General features: G+C 42.8%; 1 protein-coding gene across 3 annotated transcripts in view; it reads left to right on the top strand.

The window, feature by feature from the left end:
- The window catches only part of LOC123988399, an 82,958-nt gene that overhangs the window by 30,186 nt on the left and 33,752 nt on the right, over positions 1 to 19,020 (top strand). The window lies entirely within an intron of this gene.

Below are 19,020 nucleotides of genomic sequence, written 5' to 3'. Positions count from 1 at the left end.
GGAAAGCCTCTCACATCGTGCTGGTCCTTGTCGATAGGCACGAGACGTGATTATGAAAATTTTTCGGCTTGGCAAAAAATTATGATGGACAAAAATTTTTTGTGGCTTCTGAAGCATCTGTCATATTTTCTTTTATCCTCGTCGGACAACTGGTACACACTGTTTGACATCGGAACGACGTAGAAAATTTTCCGAAACACCACTGTTTACTTCCCGAATTTCCACTCAATTAAATCACCGTCTCGCAGCGGCGATAAATAACCTAGCTGTCTAACGTCGGGAACGTCGTTTCGCCGATGCATCAATCACGAACGACGGGGAGGAAAGTAGAATGGATGGAAAGAAGGGAACAGTAGCTATCGGAAAAGAGGACTCGAGGATTCGTCGTTTTATTACCACTCGGATCGTTCGAAACTGTCTACGAGACTAGACGATCGTTTAAATAATTTACATGATATAATTGAAGTGGTTGAAATGGCACTTGAGACCATCGGGATCTCGTCCAGTTACACTGTTCGGTGTACCACCGTCGGTCGGCTGTCATCCCTGCTTCCAGGATCCTTTTTATTAGGTACGGGTGTTCCGATCCCACAGAAACGAACGGCCAACACAATTTGTTCGCGAGGATACACTTGTCGGCAGACAGGACCAGGTACACCGGACCGGTACCCGGGTGCTTCTGTCCTGGGATCCGCGTTAAGAGCAGGTCCCGAGCCGTTCGAGCATAAAGAACTCACTGAACCATATTTAGCGCTATCCTGTTGTATTAAGGCTCGTCGAGAGGCGCCGCTCGATAAGACACGACGTGTTAAAAGTTTCGAATGATACGTCTACACGAGGCGCGTTATAATACGCGCGTCGGCGAGTAAAGTTGATGCGCGAACGTCGGAGGTGTCCGACACCCATGTCCGAGGCCACGTTCCATAGCCACGGGACACCGGCTTGTGGGAATTTTTTCGCTGGAACGATCGGCTAGACGTTGATCGGACGAAACTTGGCTACACGGGTTACCTTGTTCTACGAATTCTCAGTGTACACGGCTCGTCAATCCCTGACGAAAATGTCTGATTGGCTGAGAACGTAACACGACGCGATTAAGTCATCTACATCTAGACTACAGATACAGCTTGGTTATTTCAGATTTGAAACGTTTGGAAAATTAAGCATGTAATTTATGCATTAATTTTTTTTTTTTTTACACACTCGTACAAGAGATTCTCAAATTTCATTGTATCTCGTAAACGAGGTATACGCCTGCGGTTAAATCGGGCGAGTGTACTTTAGAAGAAATTACGATCTCTCTGAGATTTTACTGCCATGAGAAAAACGAAGGTATAGAAAGAAAAGAGTTATAAAGGGGAAATTAAACGTGGTTCCGGGATTTGTTTCGCGAGCGTGTTGCTCGTAGAGGAACGTATGTATTTAATATTTCGACAGGAATTCGTAAGATTGAAATTGCAGCCGCAGCATTTTTCATCACTGGAATACCGTGAAGTGTGTTTGGCCTAGATTAAAAGCGAGGCGTGTGGATGTTTGCCATACACGCTGCGGTTTATGTTTGCATCCCGTCTGCTCATATGTACGAGTACTTACTCTTTCATTGCGTTTCAAACGATGCGTATCAAATATTCAAATATTCCCTCGGCTTTCTTCTCTTTTTCTGCTCAAATCTGATATTTATATGAACGAATAGAACGAATTTCAACGATCCTCCCACGTTCCGCGGGAATATTATTAATTTTCCATACTATCAAAAAGATAGATATTGATTTTCAATTAATCAATTAATTTTAGACAAAGTTTCTATTTAAAAAACCCGCTTAACGGATCGCGGGCAAGAATATCGGCATCGATTGACAATTTCCAGCGAATTAATTCGCAAAGCGTCGCCCTCCACGTTTGTTCCTCCGTCGTTTCTTTTTTTTCTTTTTTTCGTCGACCGTTTGTTTGTCCTCGTTGTTTTTCCTACTGGCGTTCTGCACCGACGGAAGTCGGTCAAACGCGTGGAAAATGCAGGAGAAAACGTGAATCCTGTTCGGTGCGAGTTCGACCAGCCGCGTTACAAAGAGGACGGCTCCGTAGGGGGACCGGAGAGGTGCTCGAGCGGACTTGCCGAAGGGGAAAAAAGCGTCAGAAAAAAGAAAGAAGAAAGAAGGAGACGAAGGAAAAGAAAAGCATCGGTCGGGTAACACGATACGACATATTCATCATAATCCATAACGCGGAACACCTCGAGCATTCACGACCCGTCAAAAGTCCTCAAAGAAAATTCTACAGGAAGCCCCCTTTTTAGGGGCCCATTATTATTTCTGGCCTCGTTCGCCGGCTATGAAGTTTCTCTATTATTATTATTACTTTCAATCTAGGAACACGAGGGTCAGGAATAATTACTGCGTTTTAAATCTTGGATTTTTTTTTCTGTTTGAATATAGGCCATATACCGTGGCCGATATCGGATACGGGGGATTGTGAGGAACCAACGTAATCCGAGATGTTATTTCTATGATGTAATTATGCCAGGCTTCTGAGGAAAATCAGGATTAACGTTTGGAGGAATTTCTCTGATGGAAATCGATATCTAAACTGAATCTTTCTAAAAATTGTTTTATCTTTTTTAAAGTTTAGATAAGTGGAATTTGACACCAATAATTGAATAAGTAAAATCGCGAAATCGAGCCCGCAGGATTCTTACGACCGCTTCCTTATGCGAGTCGCGTAGTTGCGCGACGACGGAATATTAATTCCATAGATTTAATTAACCGATTAGCAGACGCCGACTTGACGTCGCGTTAACCGAGTCACGTAGACAAGTTAGACTGCGTCTTCAATGTTGTGTGCTTGAACGATTCGTTAGAACAGCCGACGGATGTTGGGAAACTTCCATCTCTCTTCGTTCCAATAAAATGAGAACGAATAATCATGGAAAGTTCTATTCTTTAATCATTCCATCCGCGCATCAATCAATGGAAATTTGAAGAATAAAGCATGGCTTAATCAACTTTTTCTGAAAGTATCTTAGCAAACGGGTCAGTAGCACCCGGCTAATAATCAGACCTTCGAGTTTTCATTCGTTGCAACGGCAGAGTTTTCCATTTTTCCCGAACAAAAGCGTCGTGCTGCAGCTTTATCAGGCTTTATTTAGCCATCTCGCTTCTTCCAAGGTAGTTACTTCGTCTTCTCGCTTCTGGCATCCTTCTTCATGTTCCTGGTTTTAATCTGGAACATTTTGTCGGTACATTTTACCTCGTATTCTATGCGTACCGCGTTCGGTGCATCTACGCAACTTTACACGTTGATGTTGAAATGAACGAGACGTCAGAACCCTTCTATCGGATGTCTATTATTAAGGTCTCCATCGAAACGCCATTGTGACTCGTTGCGTTTCGTATTTCTAAAGTTTCGAATTTACGCTACAATGACGTTTCGATGGTGCTTTGATGATGGTGTGTTCGATTCGATAAAGTAGCATGAGGTAAGAGCGTTCTATTTGGCGTGTACTCGTTACGTATCGTGCAATTCCGGACGAGGAAGCTGTAACTCTGCCCCTAGGAAATTACTCGATGCCAATGGCATCGGATATCGATCGGTAATCATCGATGCTGAAGGATTTATTGGTGATGATATTTCAGAGAAAGCATTCGTGAGAAAGGTAATCGAAAACGAAAGGTTCGTCTCTTATCTTGGGTTGGAAATTAATTTATATTAAAATAGTGGTTTACGAATTTGAAATCAGAGTTGTGATTTTTCCGGGCTATAGGAAACCTGTTTCTACTTGAAATATTAATTTTCTATAAAAATTTACTCGTTATTGGACGATTTGAGTTTCATTTTCATCATTTGTTAAACGATTTTCTGTTAATTTATTCGTGTTCCAATTAATGTATCGAGCAATGCTTTTTAATGATCAAGATCGCTGATGGAATGAATATTTCAGCGCGCAATCAATTCGTACAATATAACGGAACGAACGTTAAGGGATAATATATTATAATAGAAAAGATCATCGATGGAATTTCGATACAGCCAATTACGATAATAATCGCTATGAACAATATACTCTCCGTCGTTAATTAAAGCACCACGTTTACGTGTCGTGTAAAAAATTTCTGACGCTCTAATTAGAGCAAAATCTTGGTTGTACGATCAACTTCAACGCGAAATCGGAATAAACTGGCATATGCGTCATAACGACGATCGCTGAAATTCGAAAAGAATTTCGAATTAACATAGCCGTAGCTGGCACGTAAATTTGCGCGTGGCTCTAATTAAAAATGAAATTAACATATCTCAACGACGCACGCCGAAAGTGCGCGTGCTCGTTCCTTTAATTAATCGAATTGAATTTCCACGGCGTCGAATTAATTCGTGACCCATTTTTCTTCCCTCGCATTGTTCGCCCTCCATCGTTGTACTAATTAATATTTTACAATAATTCCCAGCTTTGAACGAACGGTCGCTACAAATTATTCAATTAACGAAGATCATTGATATGTTCATTCGCAGGGGGTCATTGGTGATTGACGCTATGAATTGAATTTAATCAGACGATTAAGAAATGGAAATGGAAATCGTCGATGGAAAAATGTAGTGATACGTGGGACGTGTCGTGGGGGGTTTCTTGGGTCCACGATGCACGGCTTAATTAAACGTATCCGCGTAAGACGATACCCGATCCTCGCGATCTCAGGACGCGGTTTCTCACGTGGAAGCGTGCTCGCGGGAACGGTCCAAGTCCATCGTAAAAGTTATCGTACAATTATCGTACGGTACAGCCATCCCAGTGACGTTTATCGTTCGACCTCCCAACATTTTCATAGTCTATTGCTCTCGTCCTGTACCGTCGCGTTCTTTATCCTGCATCCTTGCATATCCTCTGACACGGTGCACCGAAAACATCTCGGCAACGATAGGTTCATTTTCCTCGAGCGTGTTATCGCGCCGCGGAACATACTCGCGAGGGCAATCTTTATAATTTCTGCCTCTTGTTAACCGCGGTAATTTTCTTTCACGAATGGAATTCGTTTTCGCATTTCGTTGCCTCGTGAAATGTGATCAACTGTTAGCCGAGAACGATAGACAGCGAACTTCTGATCATATTTCAAACATCGTGAAAGTTAATTATGATTATTATTATAATAGTCTCAACTTTCACTGTTCAATTTCATGAGATTTCTTCCGAGTATCTCGTTTCCCGATGGGCTCGTAACAATCACAAGTTTGCTTAACTTTCTTCCATCGGGTCGAGGAGTAAATAAGTTTGATATATTTGCGCGGACAATTTTTCAACGACGTCTGCCTTTTATTACTGGCAATAAAAGAGTAACAAACGCGAGGTCAGCTAACCGTATCGATAAAAAGCGATCAACCATATAGAGCAAGAGATAATAAATCGAAGAAAAATCTTATCATCTCGCAGGAAACGATCGGTTTCAGCGAATAAACGATTAATCAAAGACGCGGCGCGGTTTATATTATTATCATGAATCTCGTAATTATATTTTGCCATTTTATGTCGGCTCTTACTGGCACGGAAATGGCCTCTTCAATACTGTAAAGTCATCTTGCTGGAACGAGGTGGTTTTCAATTTTATGTGAATATGTGTCTGTGTGTACGTAAAAGTAAGTAAAGAATCAACCGGACATACTTGTCCGTTAATCGTGCACAGCTATAGAACAAGAACCGCGTTCTCGAGTTACCCCCGCGATAAATTAGCGGCGAGACTAATTTAATGAAGGATAGATCGCCATTATTCAAGTAATCCAATCCCGGACGAGCTCACGATTCCTTTCTTACCCCGTTGAACGGGACGGAATACGCGCCGCAACGAATATTGCTGTTGAGGGCGAAGTTACGGGCGCGGATGACATTTATCTTGTTGGAAAATGCCTGGCAATCTGCGTTACCATATTTGACGAGACCAGGCTAGATGCTATTGCCCGGGTAATTCATGAAGCTCCTCGCAGTTGCTTATTATTACCGAGAGTTAATACGTTAATTGTCAAGGATTCATTGTTCGTCTTAAAAAAGGACCGGTCATTTACCTTACTTTTCTCGCATGAAATTGTGTCAGAGGTTGCAATGAAAAAATCAAAATTTCATATCTATTACAGAAAATAATTTAATTCCGTTTAATTAAAATTATATTATAATACTCAATGAAATTATACCGCCACAGGTGTATTATAGATTTTTGAAACAAACCGAGAGCAAACTGGTAACGAGACCGCGCGCTGAGCGAAGCGAGTTACAGCTGGTCAAAGAGAATTTTAACAGGTCCAATTTGATTGAAACGAATTCGAGCTGGCCAGAAGAGATCCGCAGGAAAATTACAACGAAATGCGAAATGCTTTTACGATAGATCGATACGGATTGGAAAAAGAGTTGAAGCGAAACGCGACGGTGGTGTAGCATTCTATCATTCTTCACGGGTGAGACAGTACTCGCGCTAAACAGTCGCTTCGAACTCGGATCTCGGCGATAGCACACGGACTTCCGACGTCCATTAGGGTGCACGCGAATGGCCATACACCTGTGCCCGTAGAGAATCTTCCCAAGATCCAGGATGTTTCGTCTGGGATACGTGGCGCGATGCCCCGGGCACTTCTGACAGACGATACGATAAATCAACAGTACCTGTTCTCTTCTCTTCTGGTATCTGAACGACGAGCACTTTCCAGAGAGGAACCCGGGGAGAAGCAACGTACCGTGGGGTGACACGGGTGAGATGGACGGGCAGGAAACCGAAATTACGCCCGCTTTACGCCGCCCGACGCTGCTATGGATCTAATTTATCGTCTTTAAATGCAGATCCTTCGAAGCCGTTGGCCATACGGACGTTGCTAGATCCTTGCCACGTAGGTACCTTTCTCTCTCCCTGTGTTTCTCGTACTCCAAACGGGTGTGCGTTGCAATTAGACGCGGCAGTCAGGAAGTGGCAAAGCGATGGTTGCTGCAAGTTTGCCAGTTCGAAGATTCGCCTCGTGGCGACGAACGATTTCGTGGCGCATCGGGATCAGATCTCTTTCTAAATGCATCGTAGATCCGACGTCGATAAAGGAACCATCGCGTTCGATATAAACCACTACCTTTTACGTGTATAATTCGCTCGAGCACATGGGAAGATGCTCGTTTTTCAGCCGGCACGCTGCTACTCGCCTGGATACGTCAATCACTCGAAATATCAACGACCGGTATCGATGTTGATCCAGATCGTTCCTACCGTAATGTATGTTAATGAACGGGTAGGCGTCGTTTCGGATTTATCCTAATTAGCATTTCTGCTTCTCGAATCGAGGGTTAGATTAACGTGCCTGACCTCTGGTTAACTCGTTATTTGCGACAGACGAATAAGAACTCGTCAATGGTTATGATAGCTTCATTGATAGAACAGTTCTAATTAGAAGCATTCTTGATTTTAATAGGTTGAATGCCACAGGAGTCATCAGTGAGTTGGCATTTTTCAGCAAATCTTAATGAAATATCTCAGTAATTTGCATGTCACTTAAACTTGAGTGACGTGATAATCAAAGTTGTGGGTAGAAAGCTCGTATAAATGAAAAAAAAAATCTCTATCACGCCGGAGGAAAATTCATATTTGAAAATTCATTTTGGTTTTTAACGCGACACGATCGATGATCGCGATAAAATTTGCAGTAGGTATAGGCGGGTACGGTCCTAATTGACTTGATCACTCGACATGGCACGCCACCAGTTATCAAATGGAGCTGTCGGCTCGAAGTATAATTTGATTTATATGTAATTACCGAGACCTCCATTATTTCCACGTGACGCGGATCAAACTCGAATTAGCTTAATCATAATCGAATAGCAGCCGCTTTCAGGATGCCCGCCAGCGATTAGTCGACATTCCTTTGACGGATGATTCCGGCTCTTTAATTATCCCTGTTTTGATCGAACACTTTTAACGCGCCTCTCTTACGGAGTCGCCGCTTGTCATCGTTCTTCACACGTGATTTTGTTTCTCCATTTCGTTTTATACTCAAACAGATGCGAAGATTCATTTTCTAACTCGTCAGCTTGATAAATTGGAATTTCATTTTACGAATATTTGTGCGATAGGTACTTGGCTTTTGAGTTTTTCTTGCGCATTAGTTTGCTGGAAAAGCGGTAATATGAAAAGGGTATTTGATACCCGCAGGCAATCGTGTTCAAATTTAAATTTCCCCGGGCAATTGATTCGATGTCCTCGGTGCGGGTGAACAACACAACGGTCGCCGCAATTGTCCATTTCCGGGATCTCGATGTAGCATTTCGTCCAAGAAAATTATGCCGGGGCTGAAAGTCACGGGCCAATCCTGGATCCAAACGACCGTGGTGAACGGTTATGGCCGACATTGAAATACCGTTGCGAATATCGCTGGTCTCCTTAAGCTGTTCGATTCCCATGTTGCTTTTCCCCACATTTTCACTATCCAACTGTCCGGTTCTTCCAGTTACAAATTTTATTCGAACATCTTGTTATCTCCGTGAACTGTGAAACGGAACGACATACACCCAATTAATGGTGTAAAGAGAAAATTATCATCATTCAATCATTTGCAGATGTTCACTTCATGGAATTTATTTATGGATGAGGCGTTAAAGAAAATTTAATATAAATACCGTAATACATTTTGAAGTAACGTCAAAAAGGTATGGCGTGAGCGGAAAATTTAAGGAGAAGGTAAATCTGTCTTTAAATCTCCGACATTTTCACAAGTTCCACGGTGTTGGAACGGTGTTTTCCCAACTTTTCTTTTTCATAGCTCACACTCACCTGCACCTTTCCCAAATGCATACGCTCGCTCGTTTCGCATAAACGCGCGCATATTTTCTCGCGCGACTAAACGGGTGTTGTAACGTGACTGAAAACGTTTCTGCCAAAGAACATTTTATTTTATGGCGTTAAATATCACGGCGAGGCATGTGAATTTTTTATTTATTTCAAATTTAATCCATCATTGTTGACTAATTCCAACAGCAGCTGAATATCTCATCAAGAAAAACGCTTCTTTGTAAAAATTCACGGTGTATTTTATTCCGAATGATATAAAGATCGGACAAAACCGACTCTGCGCATTCGTACGCGTTTTTATTACCGAGTTAGGTGCACGATGCAAAGTTTTCTAGCAGCTGCCTGTTTACGAGCGGCGATTCCCGTTTTACCGCGGTTAATTCATTTAGTCGTGGAACGGCGCACCGAGCGCGAATCGAGTTAATATCGAGTGTATCGTCGAGCCCTGGGCTCCCGGTTATCCCTCTCTTCTTCGTTATCGGACAGCGACGGGACACACACACCAAAAAAAAAAAAAAAAAAAAAAGGAAGAGTACTCTGTTACCATGGTAGTCAAATCGATTACTGATTGGCAGGTAATGCGCGTGTAATCCGTCGACTGGCGTTCGCCACCCTTCCGTTTCGACGTGTGCACTTGTTGAGCGAAAGATACGCGTCCGATGCGTTCGTCTGCACCGTCAGAGGTCCAATTAAATCTACTTAATTGCTATAAAAGAGGGTTGAGTGGACTGAGAGGCCGTGTACTTTCTCCCTGTGTTACATGTTACTTAACTTTCTCTGTATATTCGAGTTGGTCTCGTCTACCACAAATAAACGTCGCGGATTTAGATTTATTCTGGGGATGGTGATGAAAGGGTTGCGATACATTTTGCCTGAAAATTTTTAATTTTGACATATGATTAAAATTCAGAATTGTAGGTTGATTAATGTTGGCTAATACTACTTGGAATTTTCTTTAATAGTTTCTTCTTTCAATTATTATATTAAATTGGCGGCCGTTCACCGAAGATCTCCTCGGTATTCAACGTAATAATCATAGATCTTGGTTCTTCTATCAAAAGCAAGTTAGCCTACTATAGGTATCACGTACTCTGGCGCATAATTTCATTCACGTTGCTATACCGTTTCGAATCAATTCGCCTCTGACCGTATCGAGGTGTAATTGGTGCCGGTTAGCAGGCAACGAGTTGTGCAATGGCAGCTGGAGAATCAGCCGTGTAGCACGCTTCTATATGAGGTGGATATTTTTCCTAATCGAGCACGCGAAACGTACAGGCAGACGATTTCTATCGACAGTACGAGTACGCTCTGTGAAAATCGTACTTTCTCCTCGTGCACACGAACGGCGCATCGTGTACCCGGTCCCAAGGTGTGAGATTTGCATCAGTGATTACCGATGATCGAGCTCTTCCGGGAAAAGTTCGCCACATGTTTCGCCCGCGTGTTCTCCTAACGTTTAGAACCGACTTGATTATAGACATTCGAGAAAGTTTCGTGTAATGCTAAATATTTACCTATTCCGTTACGTACGTGTGGATTTTTTGAAGCTTTTTTGAAACGAAATTTGATTAAGCGAACAAATTTTTAGGTTTTCTTCAGAAAAATTTAAAGACGTACGTTCATAAGTTTGAAGCAATTTGAACTGAAAATTTTTTGCTATTCTGGAAATAGTACGCACCGGTTAACGTGATATGGTCTCGAGGCTATTTCGCGACCCATCAACCGGAACGATTTTCCGTGACCATCGCGAACGCGAGCGAGTTGTAAATTAACGTTTCCATTGTTGGCGCCGTTAAAGCGAATGTCAGCCTCTGCAAACTTTATACGATACGCATGCGAGAGCGTCAAATTGACACTCGTGTCGTTTTCCAATCGGATCGGCTGCGACGAAACAAAAACAACGCTGCCCGATCGTTCGGAAACCTATGAAAACGCCGTCGACAGATGTAAATTCCCGATTGGTAATGCAATTAATATTATTCCGGAAATTCTAGCGACCATTTTTACCTCCCGCTGTCGATGATAATTACAGTAACACGCGCAAAAACCTGAAACGAACGTCGCGTTACGAATTTCGAACTAAAACAAATGGTCAAGTCGCTATCGTTATCGCTAAAAGTTGACGTATGTTTTTTTTAACGATTACTGCAAAAATAGTAAATACTAAGCTTTTTCTCTTTTTGTCATTTAATAGTCTGAATAGTATCACGTGTAAGTTCGGAGTGGTACACGGTGCTCGACTATAAACGTTTGTGAGAGCAATTTTTAGCGCGCCGTTTCTGGCGACGCTGTTTCGTTACATTAACGAGGCACCGTTGCGGTGTGTTTTGTTTTCTGAAATGAAGAAATTTCCCGCGGGAGGCGGATTGAAACGGTTGAATACAGCTTGTCCGACATTGCCTCATGTCTAATTTCGCTTGGCGCACTTTAAAACTGGTGAGAAATTCGTGTAGCCGTCCGAAGTTTAGTCCATGTTATTTTAGTGCCATTTTTTATTACTCTTCCTTTTTACAAGTAAACAACTTGTACCTTAACGCAGAATAATTTTACGTTATTATAATTTAACACATTTTTGGGCTACTGCTGTTATTTTCCTTTCTGTTTTTTTAAAATTTTATTTTAAAACGATTCTTTGAGATGAGAAATCATTAAGAACTCTGTTAAAACGTTCGAAAGCCAGTTAGCCTCTTAATAATTAGTGCGCTTGCCGAGGATCAAGCGAAGTAAACAAGGGCCCTTTTGTTGCTGAAGCATTTATAAGCACATAAGATACTTCAAGAGAAGCTTATTTTAATAACGAGGCTTTTATTATTACGAGACGCGGTAGGATTTCGACGTAGTGGCATTTCCACCACTTGGAAGATTTCACTCATTAGATGTTACTTTGGAAGAATCTCTGCTAATTGTATGTCTACGTATTAGAGATCTTAAAATGTGAACAGATTACGTTCGAAACAGCCTCTAGTAGATAAGTGTCCAAAGAAAGGAACATAACCAAAGGCCATTTGCAAGTAGAACAAAAGACAGTAGCTTAGAGAGGACCGCACTTTGGTCGTTGGTTTATAATTAGCAAAATACCTGTACGCGTGAGTTTGAGACGTCTCTCGAAGCTGGTGAACGTGCGATTAAGGTTGCTTCTTTTTCAATTCCCACCGGCTGTGGTGCCAGTCACGCAGCGCTTGCTCTCGGTCGGGACGGTCCGTTTCGCAGACAGTTGCCCCGAGATAATAATGCTAATTACAAGTGAGGACGTCGCGAGGCAGCCCCGATGCGATATTTAAAAAAAGCTTTAATTCCATTTACATGCCGTCCCTTCCAGGAATCCGAGATTCGGTTGCGCTCTGCCACTCTATGCGTCTCCTGATATCCAACCGTGTCCTTTTAACAGAGATACACCCTTCCTCTTTTCTCTCCGGTCCTTTCTTTTAATCCTTCCATTCAGCCCCCTTTATTTCACCGATTTCGTATCGTCGTGGAAATGAAATTCGACGATTTACATTCCGTGCTACTTTCGTCCAGAATTCTTTTCGCTCGTTTCTTCGAAAAAGGTATTCAAACGAACAGGATCATCTCGATGGCTGTGTACAAAATTGTTGACCGTGTACATGCTTTCGAGGAAACTCGAGAAGAACTTAATCGGCGTCGATTTGCCAGGATTATTACGTTCGATTACATCTGTTATTCTCGCTCGAAGCCGGCTTTCGAGAAGTCTTTCGAAAGAGAACAACGTTGGCGGGAAGCAGGGAGTCTCTTTTTATAAATCTCATCCCGTATTCCGGTGTAAAGACGAAATAAGAAAACGTTGAACGGGCACGGTACTGATTAAGCTGTACTCCGTCGCGCTGTACTTTCCATTTCTAGATGCTGTCCCGTTCCCTTTTTCATTTCTTTCCTTCATTTGCGTAAGACTTTAGAAACGCCTGGTTAACTCGAACTTGTTATTCTTTGCCAGAGGTACAAAGACTAATGAGTAAAAGCTGAGCACTTTCCACTTTTTTCCTCCTCTTTTTCATTTTTTTTTTTCCCAGGCCGGCACCGGATTCCTCTTTTCTCCTCTATCTTTCGTTTTCATTCTCAATTGTCTTTCTCTCGTTTCTATTTACCGTACTCTGGTCGGCCTTCCGTTCGTATTCGCGCGATTGCTTCGGCCGATAACGAAAAGCATAAATTATTTTTCCATTGTAGAAGCTCGGAAACGAACCCGTTGAAATCCTATCCGGCGAACTGCGACCGACTCTCGTTTCTGAAGCATCGATTGAATCTTTTACGAAACGACGAGAGAACGAACCGGATGGTCTACGATATTAACGAATTATTTATGATCAGATTGGTGTCTCTTGATTAACTCTGACATTTGTTGCGATCTTCCTCAAAGTTCATCGCTTTCCATCTGATATTTCCAACGTTGACTGTTAGATTCATTGAAAATTAGAAATTGTTTATTTTGTTTCCAAATCACTTTTATCACCATTTTCTCTAAAGAAGCCTACTTTGCTCGATTTTGTACTTAGGGATTCAATTCTATTACACGATACGCGTAACTTTTTACACAAATTCCTTTACATCTCCGCTTATAATAACAAGTAGCACGCTATTAAATTTAAGTACCTTATTTCAAGGGAACATCATCTTCCATTAAAATTCATAAAAAAAGAACATAAAAGATCATAGTCGGTAGATTCTTCGTTTCTATTCGCTGTAAAGATGTTCCTCCCCATCGATGGTCATAGATTCTCCCATTAAACCATCATCGTGCCACTTGTTTCTCATAAACGAACAATTTACCATGAAGGAAACGAGTCGTGGGAGCCTCCTCGGTTTCACGGGGATTCGGAGGCAGTTAAACGCCCCGAAGCAGTGCTTAGGATATTCCTCGATGTTTATCTAGATTCGAGTAACGCGTTTCGCAACATCATCCGCCATCTTCGGTATTTTTCATCAGCTCAATACCGGTTCAACTCCAGTCGTATCGGCCGCAGTACAATTTACCCGATCCGTAGAGTTCTATGAACACAGCGCATGAAATAGGAATTTGTAGGAGGAAAAATGTTATTAGCGGCATCGACATTCGTGTCGTTACCGTGTTTTGCAATTATATTTCTCGTTGTGGGTGCCCAGGATGGCATGGGAGTGTTCGGATTGTCTGGGGATGCTGAAAAAATTAGCGGTAACGACTTCGCTGCGTTCCGACTTGTTGAACTTTAGGCGTGCTCGTACAAAGAGATTATACGAGATGGAAAGTGAAACTGTCGAGGGTCTGGCGAGCGCAGAAACACGGTAGCCTCCTCTTTAATATCCCTCTCTGTCGACGATTTTCCTTTCTTACGCGACGACATCCCACGAAGTCAGAAAACGTAAGTTTAAGAGTTGCTTCGTTGTACTTTTTAATTATTTATTCATTTGGTTGCGAATCGTTTTATTTTTGAAATAAATGTGGAGCAAGAATCGTTGACCGCGAAACCGCATTTCACCGTTGAAGATGTCACTTGACGAAACCCTAAAACGGCCACGATCCCAGGGGGTCTCGGTAAATCACGATACGAGAGATCATTTAGAGTCGGTCTGCTTGGCTCGCCCTGATAACCGCTGCCCACGTATCACCCCTCGCCAACGTTACATTCTTTCGATAAATTAGCTTGTCCGAATCCTTTAACCGGTCGATGCTCTACGCTAACGATCCTTCGTAAGTACGCACGATTCGAGATTATCAAACGAATTTACTTCGATAGAGATTCTTCAAGGACTTTCGAGGCTATCCAGATAATCCTTTCATCTTTATCGTGCTTGTATATTAATTATTTCCAACGATATGAAAGACAGTTTCGTACGGGGAAAGTTTTAATGAAGATACAGATTAGATGATGGTACAGTGATAAGGTTATCTACTTTTTTATACTGTGATACGATTAAACCCAGTCACAGTGTTCAGAACTATTCTACTTACCCTTGTTTTCAGTTCCTAATTATTTGACCCAATTAAATTCGTGGCATCCTAGCAGCCATCGTGTTAATTTTATACATTTTAATAAAGTAATTAAAAGCTACAGTCATATATATTTCCCTTACACTGATTTCACCGAACGCTTTTCTACACCAGAATTTCTCGTTCAACTATAGAAAAGTTGTTACGCGTTTCTATTCACTTCTGCAGCTGAAGCAAAGTTCCCAGGAACGTCGTATTACTTAGGATAGCAGTGTTGCCTGCTCGAAGGATGTGCAGAGGGAAAAGTGGCGCGAAAAGGAGGGTGGATCCTTTTTATTCATGAAAAAACCTACTGCCAGCAGGGGATCCGTACTCGCGAAAGATAATACAGACACTTCCTAGAGCAATTTCATTTTCGGTACATCCTTGCCGCAGGACAGCCCGGGCTTTAATCGGTTTTCGTCCTCGCGAAGGAAACGGGCTCGACCATACTGGGAATAAAAAAGAAGGCTCCGCTCTCTTTTCTTCTCCGAACAGAGTTCACCCTCTTTCTCGCCCTCTTTTTCTTCACCCTCGCTGTACTTACTGCGGATGCAGCACTTTTAACGGTGAACCATTTCGTCCAAAGAGGAAGACGGGAGGCGAACAATCGAAGGAAAGTTGAGACGTACATTTGTGCCTGGTCGCTGACCATAAAGGCGTCCATTCACCGTAAGGATATTACGCGGGAACGGGCCCCGAACGATTCTCGTCCATTTTGTCACTCGTACGGCCACTTTTTCATCGAACAAGAAATATATTTGCTGGACGAGCAATCCCTCTTTTCAGCGGCTTTTTACGCCCTCCGATCGGCTTCCTAAGAACTATCAGGTTTTTTACCTTACTCTTCTGAGTAAGAGTTCTGGTAAACGTTTCCTTTTCGCTGTTATAAATGACAGCAATCTGATTTCAGATATTTTTCAAATACGAGCGATTAAATATTCGCTAGTAGAAAATGCTACGTTTGAAATTGATTCAGTCATTCTTTGAATCCTTAAATTTTAGAATTTTGCAAATGGGTATGATTGGACGAAACGTCTCCGTTGGATGGTTAAATATCGAAGGAGAAGCTGCACACGCAGCAGCGTTCCATATTTATGAACAGAAGGGATCAGGAGAAGCGAAAGGATCCTTCACGGTGTCCATCACGCTGGTTGAATGGCGCGTGAAATTCGTACGAGGCTGTTTGGCTAATGGACAGATAAAGGGTCTCGTTGACAATCTTTGGCATTTTCAATCCTTTAATGCACGTCATAAGATACTGATAACGCTTCTCCAAAGAGGAGGAGAGGATCCTCGAGCATCAGGCTACGTCCTTCTTGGGTTCCTTTCACGCTCTCGTTCTATATGTACACTCTCACACAACTCGTGTCAGCTTCCACACATACGAGTTTGCGCTATTCCCTCCGAGCAATCTCCGACGGTACTACCAGGGCTGGACAATAACTTAGATAAGGGTCCAAAGGTCCGCTTTAATACCGTGATTTTTCAAAGTGGCCGCATGAGAAAGCTCGCCTCGGCTCGCGGCAACTTCGAGCCTCTGAAACGCGTTCAGCCGAATCGCTGTCGCCCATTTCTGAACATCCTGATACCTTTCACTGAAACGACGTATTCGGTGTAACGCGTTCTTGGAAAAGATCTTAACAGTCTTCTGGTCAATTTCTCGATGCTCGATTTGTTAATTTATTCGATCAGTCAATATTTTTTCGATCTCCGGACGATGGTGGTTGGGTGAATTGAAATTATGATCCAGATCTAGAAGTGTAGCTAATAGAAAATTGTTCAAAAGTGGTGGAAAAAAGGGAAGAGATCTGGAGACGGTAGTGAGAGATGAGATGCAAGGGGAAGAAGAAGAAAGGAGGACCAGGGACGCGAAGAGGTCAGCAGCGGGAGAGAACGATGAGAGGTTGGTAGAAGGGAAGACTTGGGTTCTGGAGAGGGTTTCAGTATGGGCATGCACGATGCACGTAGCGAGATAACTGGTTTCGCGGAGCCTGCTATCATGGCACTCTAATTACCAGCCATTACACCCGGCGAACCCCTCTGAATTGTTGCGTTCTCTACCTACACTCGTACTAACCACTCGACCACCGAGACCGGTGTGCCCTGACCGCAGCTTTAAATGCAGAATTAATATACCGGCCGGCACTCATTTTGCGCCGACGTTGTTGCACGTGGTTTTCTTTTGCCCCTCGTCCCGCCAACCTGTCGTGGTTCCTCCGTAGTATATCTTCCATCCTCTGCCACTTTGTACGCATTTCTCCTCTCCCTTTATTTCTTTTTCGGCGTGTAGGGTAATTGTAACACGTTACCCTATTTAATTCAATCGATTATGGCATACATTGATTTTATATCAGGTAAAGTGGTACGCTTAAGAGATGGCAAAAAATGGCTGTTATCATCCAGTGACCCCGGGGTATGAATGTATTTAATAACATTTGATTTTCCACGAAAGGTTTCACTCAACATTTAACGCTTCAACGAAACTCTCGTCCATACACACATATGGATTTTCTCGTTTCACGTCGCAGTCAAAGTGTTAAATTGGGCTACGCTCGTTCTCTTTGGCACGGTCGGTCAGAGAGTCTAGGAAATCGCACGTTAATTTCCCTTTTTCCCCCCTTCCCTCGTGTTCCTTCTTTCTTCGTTTTTTCTCTCCTATCTCCCGCCATCCGTTCGCCACAGGGGAAATTGGTTTTTTCCATTGCGCGGCGACGAGCTGGCACGAAAACACACGGAATACAGGCAACCAAGTCAGAGCTGTCTTTTTTCCAAACAGCAAAACCTCGATTATACTCGAGGGGAGCGCAAGTGCACCGTTTAATCGCGAAAGAAGCGCAATTTGTCGATCCTCCCATTAAATTGTTTCGACTTTTCGCTGAATCGTTTCCACGTTGCCCTGCAACTTTCCAACTCGAACCTACCATTCTCTCCCGTTCGAATTATCCGATTGAATAGTACGTTTACCATTTTAACACCCCGACAATCAGTGTCACCCGTCTATGATCTTGATACGTGACCTTGTACTCCAATATTTCTCAATTTATTTCCATATCGAAAAAGAAATAAATATTTAATCCTACAAAACCATCTGCAACCAGTGAATATTCAATCCAACGATCCTCCAAAGAAGACGTTCTATTCTCCGAGTTCTATCTTAACGCCATCGAAATCGTGACGTTCCATGACACACAGCCAAGCAAAACTTCATAAATAATATAGAAGTTTCTAACAAGACTGTTGAACGAATCCACGCGAGAACGTAAATCAATACATACGCGCGAGTTCATAGTTCCCAGACGGTTCGGCAAACAATTTACAGACAATTTCAGTGTTTCTACAGAGACATCCCAAGCTCATAGAAAATTTCACGTATCAATCTCGCGGTTAGATTAACGGCGAGCAGCAATCTGATAAATCTTGCCTGGATGCCCATTAGATTCGCGGCTCATCGTCCAAAGGGATTCAAACGTTTTCTGTTCTCCTTAAATCTCGAAGCGTATGCACGACGATCCTGTTGGTGTGTGTATTGGATATACGACCACACTAACTCGATTCTGTGGACGCCGCGTGTATATTCGCCGCATGTTTCATGCTCATTGGTTCCCCTTTCACATGAACTTTGTGCCGAGGCAAAGCGGTCTCGTCCTCGTTTAACGTTTGCGCTAAACCGCTAGACCAGGCAAGCTTGCGACTACGTACGCGTTCGCTAACGTTTCTATTCCATTTACGGACGGATAATTAGTTCGAGCGAGCTGGATGTAGCATCGCGCGTCGATCTTTCGTGAATCGGTCCTGTCCGCGGCTCGATCGGTGCCCCTCGATTTCACCGACGGTTCTCGTAACTTGATCTCTCCCGTCGATGCTCGATTACTAATTTATTAACCGTAGGAAGTTCCTTCTAGACCACCCTCGCAATGGAAATCACCGGTGAATCAATAGAGATCTGATATGGCTAGCTGAATCCGAAGCTCGGTACATGATTTTGATATTGGATTAACACGTAGGATACCTGGAAGCCCTTCTTGGTATGCCAAGGGTTAATTGTGATTCCAAGTATTTTGTTAAACACGGTAAAATATTATTCTTTCGACCCGTCTTCGATACATCCGTTCAAAATAAACACCCTGGTTGGGGTCTCTGAAGATTCGAGTCGTATGAATTTTCAATCGCCTCTCGTGCACCGCGTCGAAGAAAAGGTGGAGGGCAGGAAAAATGCGAGCCACGCTAGCCACGGAATAACAAACTGCATATTTATGAGCT

Source organism: Osmia bicornis, chromosome 13 (assembly GCF_907164935.1).
Source record: "Osmia bicornis bicornis chromosome 13, iOsmBic2.1, whole genome shotgun sequence".
Classification (NCBI taxonomy): Eukaryota; Metazoa; Arthropoda; class Insecta; order Hymenoptera; family Megachilidae; genus Osmia; species Osmia bicornis.
This window is presented reverse-complemented; position numbering and strand designations above follow the sequence as displayed.